Source organism: Heloderma suspectum, chromosome 4 (genome assembly GCF_057233095.1).
Source record: "Heloderma suspectum isolate Gila_16-S chromosome 4, 16-S_ref, whole genome shotgun sequence".
NCBI lineage: Eukaryota > Metazoa > Chordata > Lepidosauria > Squamata > Helodermatidae > Heloderma > Heloderma suspectum.
Window position 1 is genome coordinate 242,312,814 of NC_139461.1, and position 10,646 is coordinate 242,323,459.

Consider the following 10,646-nt stretch of genomic DNA (forward strand, 5'->3'; position numbering starts at 1 on the left):
TTCGGAGAAATTCTCAGGGGCTGCATTCCAGTGATGGGTGGGGCTGAAGGCAAAAGGGATGGCACTGAAAATGCCAGCATATTTTAGCTTAAAACACTTGCTGCCAGTAACTAAGCCTTAAGAGAGGCATTTCAACCTTTCAGAAATGGGGGTGGGGAGTGCACAAAAGCCAGGAAACCACCCAATGATCAGTGGTCAGGGGAAAGCAGGTGGAGCCAAGGGAAGGCTCCACCTGCTAACTGGGTGGTTAACTGGGGAGGCCAGGAGGGCTGGATTTGACCTCTGAGTTCTGTGACCCCGTGCTAAAGGGACAAACTTCTAAATATAAACAAGGGAATAAACTGCAGCTATGAGAATATAACATGCATCTCTAAGGTTGCTGCTAATCCATCTGGTTACATCAGGACCTTTACAAAGGGGAACTCTACATCTCCCCCCCCCCCAAGGCTCCTGTGCCTTTAAGTGCTGTGTGATAGGCAGAAATGTACCACAAAGCTTCTTCACTGCAACTATATGCTGGGGGAAATTACACCTGTTGAATATCTGCTTGTTATTCAGCTTGAGCCTCACTGCATTTTGGAAACCGTATCACGTTTCCCCTAGTGAAACAGATAGCTACTGTGTTATAAACTGTTTTGTTTTTTCAGAGTAGCTATAGGAAGGGGCAGCATGGAATCTCTGGGTAAAATCCAGCATAAGTCTTACTTAGAGTAGACTCACTGAAAAGAATGGGACTTAAGTTAGTTGTTGGATTTTACCCTCTGGCTATGAAGGACTTTTTAATTTTTTGGGGAGGGGGGACTATCAGCAGTAGAATTATTGAGACAGCTTTCAGATATTATATACCTAACAGAAGATCAGTACTTCCTTTAAGACCCCATTATCCTCTACTTCAAAACACCAGAAAAGTCAATTAAAACAGCTGGTATCCAGCGTTTAGGGAACTGGCATATGGGGACAAAATGTGAATGCAGTTTACCCCTTGAACATTCATAGTAAAAGTGCCTAGATAAGCAGATTTCAAACTGATGTGTTCCAATAAGGAACATGTTCAGGCATGTCATTCTAGAGAGGCTGCATCCTCTTGACTAAGGTTCCTCCTTCTCAGTAAATAACATCACTTATTAAAAAATAGAATACAATGTGGTACCACTGCCATCGCTGTCTTGAGATGACTTGCTCTACATGACTTGCACTGATTGACTGTGGTGTGCTTTCACTGTTGCTCAAATTTAGGACTGCACATTAAGGCCCTGGTTCTGCAATCCAGAGCATGTATGTGCTTATTCATACAGTGAAGTCAGTGTGACTGCTACTAGGGTTGCACCTTTGTTTCTGGCAGAGCACCTGTGTGTTTAATGCTGTGTGACAGGCAGAAGTTCAATAGATGCAGCTTCCTCCAGCATTATTTATTTATTTATTTATTTCATTTCTATACCGCCCAATAGCCGAAGCTCTCATTACATATCCATTAAGCTGTGGTTCCTGTTTAATTTCTGCCATTTGTGAAGCAGAAGCATTAGAGCAGGGGTGGGCAACTTGTTTTGGCCTACAACTCCCATCAGCCCTAGCCAGCATAGCAAAAGGTGAGGGATGATGGGAGTTGTAGACAAAACCATCTGGAGGGCCACAAGTTGCACACCACTGCATTAGAACTCTACACTGGAGGCCCTACTTGAGTGCCTGCCCATAAGAGCAATTAGGCCAGAGGGCACAAGAGAACACGGGGCCTTCTTGGTAGTGCCCCCCACCCCACATGTGGAACTCTGTTCAAACTGATGTCTGCCAGGCCCCTATCTTACAGGTCTATTTACCTTGGCCTATTTTTGAGTTAGGATTCTACAGAGGCCTTTGTGTATATGGTGCTCTCTGGTTTTAAATGTTGATTTTGATTTTATCACTGTTATTGTTTTATTATGATTTATGGTTTTTTGTTGTACATCGGCATGGGAAGATTTCCTCTAAAAGGCGGCTTGTAACTCTTCAAAATATATAAATAAATAAACTGTTCAGGGTCTAGTGTTCAGACCGAAGATGGCCATTATTCTCTTCCAACAAATTATATATTTTACTATCTATTGTAGTTGAACTACTAAGAAATATGACCCTTAAACAGTCCCTATCTGTGAAGCATCCCTATTCTTTGGGCCAGCCATTGCGCCCTCATATTTAACAACTGCTCCAACCTGACTCAGGGACTGGCTCTTTCTCCAGTCCTACTGCAGAAAATGTGGTTTTGAACCCACCCCCTGGCACAGGGCCCCACAGAAAAGAGTTCCCTTCTGCCCACAGCTTTCTCACTCAGCTAAACAGAGCAGAGAAATTATGTTTTTAAAAAAATAGAGTAGAGGGTATGGGAAGACATTAATGCCATGCCAAGAACTGTTGCTGCTACAACCTAGCAGTAATGGGTGAAAAAAAAAATAAATCTCACCATATGTTTTCAAATACTGCTGAAAGAGTAAACACTCTTATAACTGGAACAATAGCAGAAGCTATCTTCTTTTTTTAATAATATCACATGCCTTGTTCCATTGACAGTCATGGGCTAACAGTACATTCTAAAACATAGAAGATGTGCTACTCTGAAAACTAGACCATCTGATAAGAGCTGGATGTATCTACAACATTTATCCTCCACTTCCCACACTTCCACTGTGGCTTTTAGCACTAGAATAATGATTATTGAACCGAGGGGACAGCTCCTATCCCAGTCGCATATGACACTGGAAGGTGAAACATTGATTAATGATTCTTGAACTGACTGAGGGGACAGCCCCTGTCCTAGTTGCACACGACACTGAAAGGCAAAAAAATTCAAGGAGAGTGAGCATCCTGCAGCAGGCACAACCAGGGAGATCTTTCTACACAGCAATAGAATTCAGCATTGCAGCCACCTAAATGGCTATGCTAACATGGAAGCTGCAGAAGCAGGATAGATATAGATGTGCTTTCCTCCAAGGAGCTCAAGGTGGTATATATGGATCTCTCCCCTGGCCCTGTTTTATCCTTACCACAATCCTGTGAAGTAGCTTAGCCTGAGAGATGATGACTGGCCCTTGATGGCTGAATGGGGTTTTGAACCCATATGCGGATGACACCCAGCTCTACCTCTCTTTCTCATCAAAACCAGGTAAGGCAGTGGCTGTTCTGAACCAGTGCCTGGGCACGGTAATGGACTGGATGAGGGCTAATAAACTGAAACTCAATCCAGACAAGATGGAGGTACTGTTAGTGGGTGGTTCGTCTGCCCGGCTAGGTGATATTCAACCTGTTCTGGAGGGGGTTGCACTCCCCCTAAAGGATCAGGTTCGTAGTTTGGGGGTGCTCTTGGATCCAGAACTGTCACTTGAAGCACAGGTGAACTCAGTGGCACGGAGCACTTTTTATCAGCTTAGGCTGGTATACCAACTACACCCTTATCTGGACAGAGATAGCCTAGCTACAGTTATCCATGCTCTGATAACTTCTCATCTGGATTACTGCAATGCGTTATACGTGGGGCTGCCTTTGAAAACAGTCCGGAAACTTCAGCTGGTCCAAAATAGGGCAGCAAGATTGTTAACAGGGACTGGCCTGGGAGCTCATATTACGCCAGTACTTTTCCAGCTGCACTGGCTGCCAGTCCATTTCCGGGCCCGATTCAAAGTGCTGGTGTTAACATTCAAAGCCCTTAACGGCTTGGGGCCAGGTTACCTGAAGGATCGCCTCCTCCCATATGTGCCTGCCCGGACCTTAAGATCATCATCAGCGGCCCTTCTCCGTGAGCCCCTGCCAAAGGAAGTGAGGCGGGTGGCTACTAGGAGGAGGGCTTTTTCTGTTGTGGCACCCCGGCTCTGGAATGAGCTCCCTAGTGAGGTTCGCCTGGCGCCTACATTGTACTCCTTTCGGCACCAGGTGAAGACCTTTTTATTTTCCCAGGCATTTTAGCATTTTAGCTTTCTAAATTTTTATCTTTGCTGTTTTAAATCTGTATTTTAAACTCCTGTACTGCTGCTAGGTTTTATTGTGGTTGTATTGTTATATTGTGGTTTTAATGTTCTATATATTTTAAATTGTTTTATTGTGTGTTGTTTGGTTTTAATTTTTGTGAACTGCCCAGAGAGCTTCGGCTATTGGGCGGTATAGAAATGAAATAAATAAATAAATAAATAAAATTCCCCAGTCCTGGTCCAGCACTCTAGCTCCAGCTTTGTTAATATAAAAACTGTCTAGCTCCTCTCTACTTCTGTTTTCCACCTACCAAGAAACCTCTGTGTTTCATCTAAGGGTGAAGATAGTTTTTGAGTAACAGCTGGATTTTACATTTTCAAAAATAGGGGATCAGCCATTGTTTGTTTGTTTGTCTTTTCCAGCAGCCCTTGGGAGGTTTCCAGCAGGCCTGGAACTATATCTGTACCTGATATGGCCTACTTCAAATGTCTGCAGTCTCCTCCCATTTCCATCTTAACCAAACACAGACTCCAGGGCTTGAACATCAGCCACTCCCCCCCCCTTTTTCTTTTTCTCCATTTTTTTCTTTGTTTACTATCTTGCCCAGTGAAGAGTTCTGGAGAATCTGAAAGCTTACGCAGTATTTTGTGACCTTCGAGTTGGTCTAATAAGGGAATGATAGTGATACAGATTTTTGGATATTTGTTTGGATTCTTTTTTTCCTTACCTTCACTTTGTGTACTATACCACATTGGCTCTCAACATGCCTTCCCCTGTGGCTGGCTAGTTTTAGGAGAGTGTCTGAGATGTCCTATGGGAGTTTTGTTCTTACACCAATGATGAATTAGTGCTCCATTTCACAGATCCTGACAGGGCATACATAACAGCAGGCTGCAGACATGCAGTTGGATGTGAGGGTTCTTTGTGCTAATTTGCCAAAGAAAAGGTTGCCACAGGGTTGGGAAAATCAGCAGGTAAAATACATTTAGAAGGGAATCAGAGTTCAAAACATTTGAGAAACATTGTGCTAGATTATGGGTGTGGGAAACCATCCTTAAAGAATTAAGAACAGATGGGGATGTGGGAGAATCCTGCACCAATGTTGTGCTGCCAGTGAGCAGGCAGTGCTGGGCATAATGGCATTGTGATCCCAACCTGTGAGAAGAATGAAAGGGTACAGACAATGGCTTTCAATTGCACACAAGTGAGACCTGCAACAAAATGTTGCAGTGTGAAGTGCTCCTGGTCAGGTTACCTGTCACTCCATTCCATTCCCCTTCCCTTCTGGTTTGCAGTTCCCCCACCCCACTTCCAACAGTCAGCCAGGCAGCATTCCGTGGCTTCTGAGCAAGTTCATTGGGCTGTTTTGGCGTCCCATCTGTAGAAGTACAAAAAAGTTGCACTTTTTTGTTGTCCTTTTGCAAGCCTCGGGAATTCCCCAAAGCCTTCTGATACCTCCCTCTTGTGCGTAAATTTGCCATTTGTCTACATAAGGACAGGTATTCCTAGAATGAGTTTTCTAGTAGTATATTGTTTCCTGTGGTGAAAATAAGGTAGTGTTTATTACGATTGTGTCTATTACCTCATCGGTTTTGTTCAAGCCATATTAAATGGTAAAATCCCATTTTAGAGGTGGAAACACCTGCTGACCACAGATAAGGAATCAAGGTCTGTTTCATCTATTTCCTTTAAGCTTAGAGCATTTCCTAGCTAATTACTTGTTGGGCTACAAGAGAGTTCAGGGAGGAGAGACAGGTGTATTCCCTGTCACTTTCTCCTCCCTCTGAGAATTTAATCTGAATATAAAGGAGGTATTGTTATCTGTAAGAGCTGTAGTTGGCCCATCTCCTGACCTAGAGCAAAGAAGTCACTACACACTGCAGGACATTTATTGTTATGTGTTGGGAGGTCATCCTTTCCCCAGTCCTGGAGTTCTTTGTCTGTTTAAGGCAGCATCACAGCCTTCTTTTCCCTTTTGCGTGATGCGGGCAACATGGTTATTATTGCAGCCCTGCACAGCTCTGGGCAGCTGAGTAACTAACTATGTGACTGAAGCTGCTTTGGAATCTTCAGTATTATTTGAATAATGGATTATAACCTTGTATGTTTTTCGGCCCTGTTCAGCATGTTCCATCTTTAAGAATATTGTTACCTACTTCCCTGAGCAGTGGGAAGTTTCAGGCTAGTGCTACAGAACATAATTGCATTTGGTTGAGAAAACAATGGTGCCTTTGTAGTATTTGCTTTATTTACAAATCTACATGCAGAACATTGTGGAAGCAAATGGGCCTTCTTCAGCAAGCAGCAAATCCCTAAAGAGTCATTTATGCTGCTTCCACAAGGCTACACCCCCAGTTCTGACTAACTCCAATTAGAAACTCTCCACTTGTTCTGCCTCTTGTCATTTCAAAGTCCAAACTGCAGTTTCTCACACAACCATCTATCAGTCACTAGCCTCCGGCTCCACCCCTGCAGGTGAATTGCCCATACAGAGGACCATCCACAGACATCCAGAAAGATTACTATGACCCAGTACCCCACTGTAACTTATCCAAAGTACATTGTACCTGAACTAATGAGATATTCTCCCTCCGTTTACTCCTGCTTCCATTTTCCTCCTCTTCCTCTCTTGTTTTCCTTTTGTCTATTTTTAGATTGTAAGCTCCTTGGGGTAAGGACTTGTCAAACCTGTTCCTTGTAAAGCACCATGTTCATGCATGGTGCTGTATAAATAATAAATAATAATCAACATTCTTTGTCAAGGGCCTGAGCCCACAGTGATCAAGTCAGCTGGATTCACAGCTAGCTAGAAAAAAGAAGTCACTGCTGTTGTTACTTTTCCCCTACAGTTCTCATAACTGTTTTTAAAAACAAATATGCCTTAATAAATTATACCTCTTTGCCCTGGGTATTAAATAGATTCAGCTCAGGTTTCAAGAAGGAGAGTAAGCACACACCCAAAACATGTTCCCAATCCTGAAAACCAAGCAACCTCTGCATCTTGGCTGGAGTAGGCAGGGAAATCATAATAGGCTGAGAGCATCTCTATACCAGCCTAAAATCCTGCATTTAAAATGGGGCTTTCTGATTCCATTTTAAATGCAGGACCACAACAACTCCCTTTTTCACCCGCTTCCTTTCCCGGCTCCTTCTCCCAGTATCTGAGTCTTCCATTATCTTTCATTGATCTCCCTCCTCTTCTTGCCCCTTTTCCTCTTTTCAGGGAAGGAACTCAAGCAGAACACAAGCGGGGTGATTTGATAGCTCATTATCTAGGATCTATTTAAAAATGGAATAAAGGGCATTTAGTGCAGGAGACGCCCTGGAGGGTCACAGTGTCAGGTAAAGAGCCCACAAACTTCTGTGAGGGAGCAATCGCAAGATAAAAGTTCCATGTGAAGAAAGCCTGAATCTACACATAGCAGTTTTACCGTTATCATACTGCAATTATAACTATTGGTGCACATGACACCAGTGGGCACCAATAGTTATCACTGCAGTATGAAAACAGTAAAACTGCTGTGTGTAGATTCAGCCTATAAATAGTCTCCTAATGGGTTTGTTTAAGCCTCAAAACTTTGAGGCCTAATGGTTTCTTTGAGTCTCAAAAAAGCCACAAGTCTTTGGTGGGGCTTTTGTTGCTGTTGCTTGTTCCTGCCTAGATGTTGTGGCCACCCAATTGAGGCTACAATCCAAGACAGTTGTACTTAAATCCATTTAAATCAATGGGCTTAAGCATTTTTGTGAACCGCCCAGAGAACTTCAGCTATTGGGCAGCATAAAAATGAAATAAATAAAGCATCCCAGTATTGTATTGTGACCTTAGTTAACTGAATATGATGCCCCCTTTTTAATAAATGTGAAAAGAAAACAAACCAACCTTACACTATTCAACAGTGGCTCAGTTCAGATGTCGCATTCCAATCCTGGCTTTCAGAATAGCCAGCAACAGTATTCTGGCAGTGGCAGCCCATAACACTTGTCCTTACCACAGGTTCAGATTCTTTGCTGGATCGGGCTGTGTAAATTTACTCACAGAAGGGGTTAGCATGGGGCTTAAAAGGCAGCCTTCCACAAAAGCAGATCTGATTCCTACATCTGCAGTCATGCAAACCTTATGCAAGGATAGATTAAAAAGACATTCCAGCAACTCAGATGGAGCACTGGAATCTCAAAGGGACAGAAACAGATGCCATGCTCTGAATTTCACTTTAGAAAAGCCTTTGTGGATTTATTCTGCCATAGGCATTATGGATCTTTTGTGCTTGTTAGAGGCAGGCATTATGCAACAGCTCTCCACCCTCTGACCACACTGTTGAAAAGACTCAACGTGCCAAACACTTGGCAAGATCTCTACACTTACCTTTGAGAGATTTGAGCTTTTCATCAAATTTCAATCCCACACTGACAGTGCAGTCCTGTATTTCAGTTATATCAGCTGGAGAACAGTAGGCCCCTAAGAACCCAGACCTGGGGGATCTTGAACATAAGAACATAAAAAGAGCCATGCTGGATCAGACCAAGGGCCCATCTAGTCCGGCATTCCATTCACACAGTGGCCACCCAGCTGTTGACCAGGAACCCACAAACACGACACAAGTCCAGCAGTACCCTCCCACCTATTTCCCCAGCAACTGGTGTACATAGACTTGCTGCCTTTGGAGGCAGCATATAGACGTCAGGACAAGTAGCCACGGATAGGCTTATCCTTCATGAATTTGTCTAACCCCCTTTTACAGCCATCCAAATTGGTGGCCATCATAACATTTTGTGGTAGCGAATTCCATAATTTGACAACGCACTGTGTGAAGAAGTACTTCCTTGTATCTGTCCTGAATCTCCCACCAGTCAGCTACATGGGATGACCCCAGGTTCTAGTACTGTGAGGGAGGGGGAAATGTCTCCCTATCCACATTCTCCACACCATACATAATTTTGTAGACCTCTATCATGTCTCCCCTTACTCTCCTTTTTTCCAAGCTAAACAATCCCAGCTGTTGTAACCTTCTCTCACAGGGGAGATGCTCCAGCCCCTTGATGATTTTAGTTGCCGTTTTCTGCACTTTTTCCAGCTCTACAATATCTTTTTTTAGGTGTGGTGACCAGAACTGTACACAGTATTCTAAGCGTGGTCTAGATTTGTATAAAGGCAGTATGATATTGGCAGTTTTATTCTCAATTCCTTTTCTAATTATGCCTAACACGGAGTTTGCCTTTTTTACAGTGGCTGCACACTGGGTTGACATCTTCACTGAGCTGTCCACCACAACCCCAAGATCTCTTTCTTGGTTGGTCACTACTAGCTCAAATCCCATCAGGTTATACTTGAAGTTGGGATTTTTTGCCCCAACGTTCATCACTTTACACTTACACTGAACCACATTTGCCATTTGGATGCCCATTTTCCCAGTTTGGAGAGATCTATTTGGGGCACCTCACAATCCCTTTTTGGGTTAACAACCCTATATAAGTTGGAGTCATCAGCAAACTTGGCCACTTTACTGTTCACTCCTAATTCCAGATCACTGAAGATTGGGAAGGGTCATAGCTCAGTGACAGAATACCTGCTTTGCATTCAGAAGGTCACAGGTTGAATCCCTGGCATCTCCAGGTACTGCTGGAAAAAATCCTGCCTTAAACTCTGGAGAGCTGCAGCCAGTCAGTGTCAGCAATACTGGGCTAGATGGAACAATGGTCTGACACAGTATGAGGCAGCTTCCTATGTACCTACCGGGGTTGGGGACTTTATGCATTAGGGTTACAACAACATAATACTAGCTAGTGTATCCATACCACTGGCAGAACTCCACTGGTAGAGAGTCTGGAAATAGGCAGTGCCAGGGGCAAGTCAGGGGAGGAACGGAACTTAGCCAAGAGCTCAGACTCCCTCAGACCTTCACAATGATGCAACATAATGCCATTAGCAAGCTCCCACAGTAATGGATCCATTGGATTGCACTGTATATATCACAAAATGTGGTTATAATGTATGGTATAATCATGCACCGTTGACTCTAAATGGAAGGAACCAATCCATATAAAGAACTGATGGTTTTAGGTTTTTGTTTTAATGTTATGATACATTTACTGGTTGTTTTAAAAGGCCACAGAGTGTCACTGTCAATCTATCTTGGACTCTGGGGCTCTCAAATATATTCACTGTGAACACTATCAGTGGAAGTAACAGATCCAGGTAATCAGTCTCTGATTTAAACAGTTGATTTTCTATGCTACAGCCATCTTTGTGTGGGTATATTCAATTCATTGGCTATCTTTCCATCCAAATGGATGCTCAAAGTGGTTCACAAAGTCCAACAGAAGCAATATAAACCATTTAGCATAGACCATAAAGCACCAGGCAATAAAACAAATGAGTAGCAACCAATGTCAAATGCACATTTGAATATGAAGGCTATTGCAGTACTTTCATTACTCATCATTCAGGCACATGTGAAAAGAAAAAGAAAAGACCAAGCCCTACACACATCACTCGTTCTGTGATCAAGGTGGAGATCTTGGCAAACCAGTAAACCTGGAACCCCAGTTGCAATGCCTGTTTTTTGTTTTGTTTTTTAGCACTGTGACTGCATATGATATGAGTAATCCCCCAGCAAAAATATTCTCAGAGAGGGTGGATCTGCACCAGAAGAGAGAAGGATTCATTAGGAGAGGAGGATTCAGAACATGCCTGAACATATTCCCTCTGCTTCTTG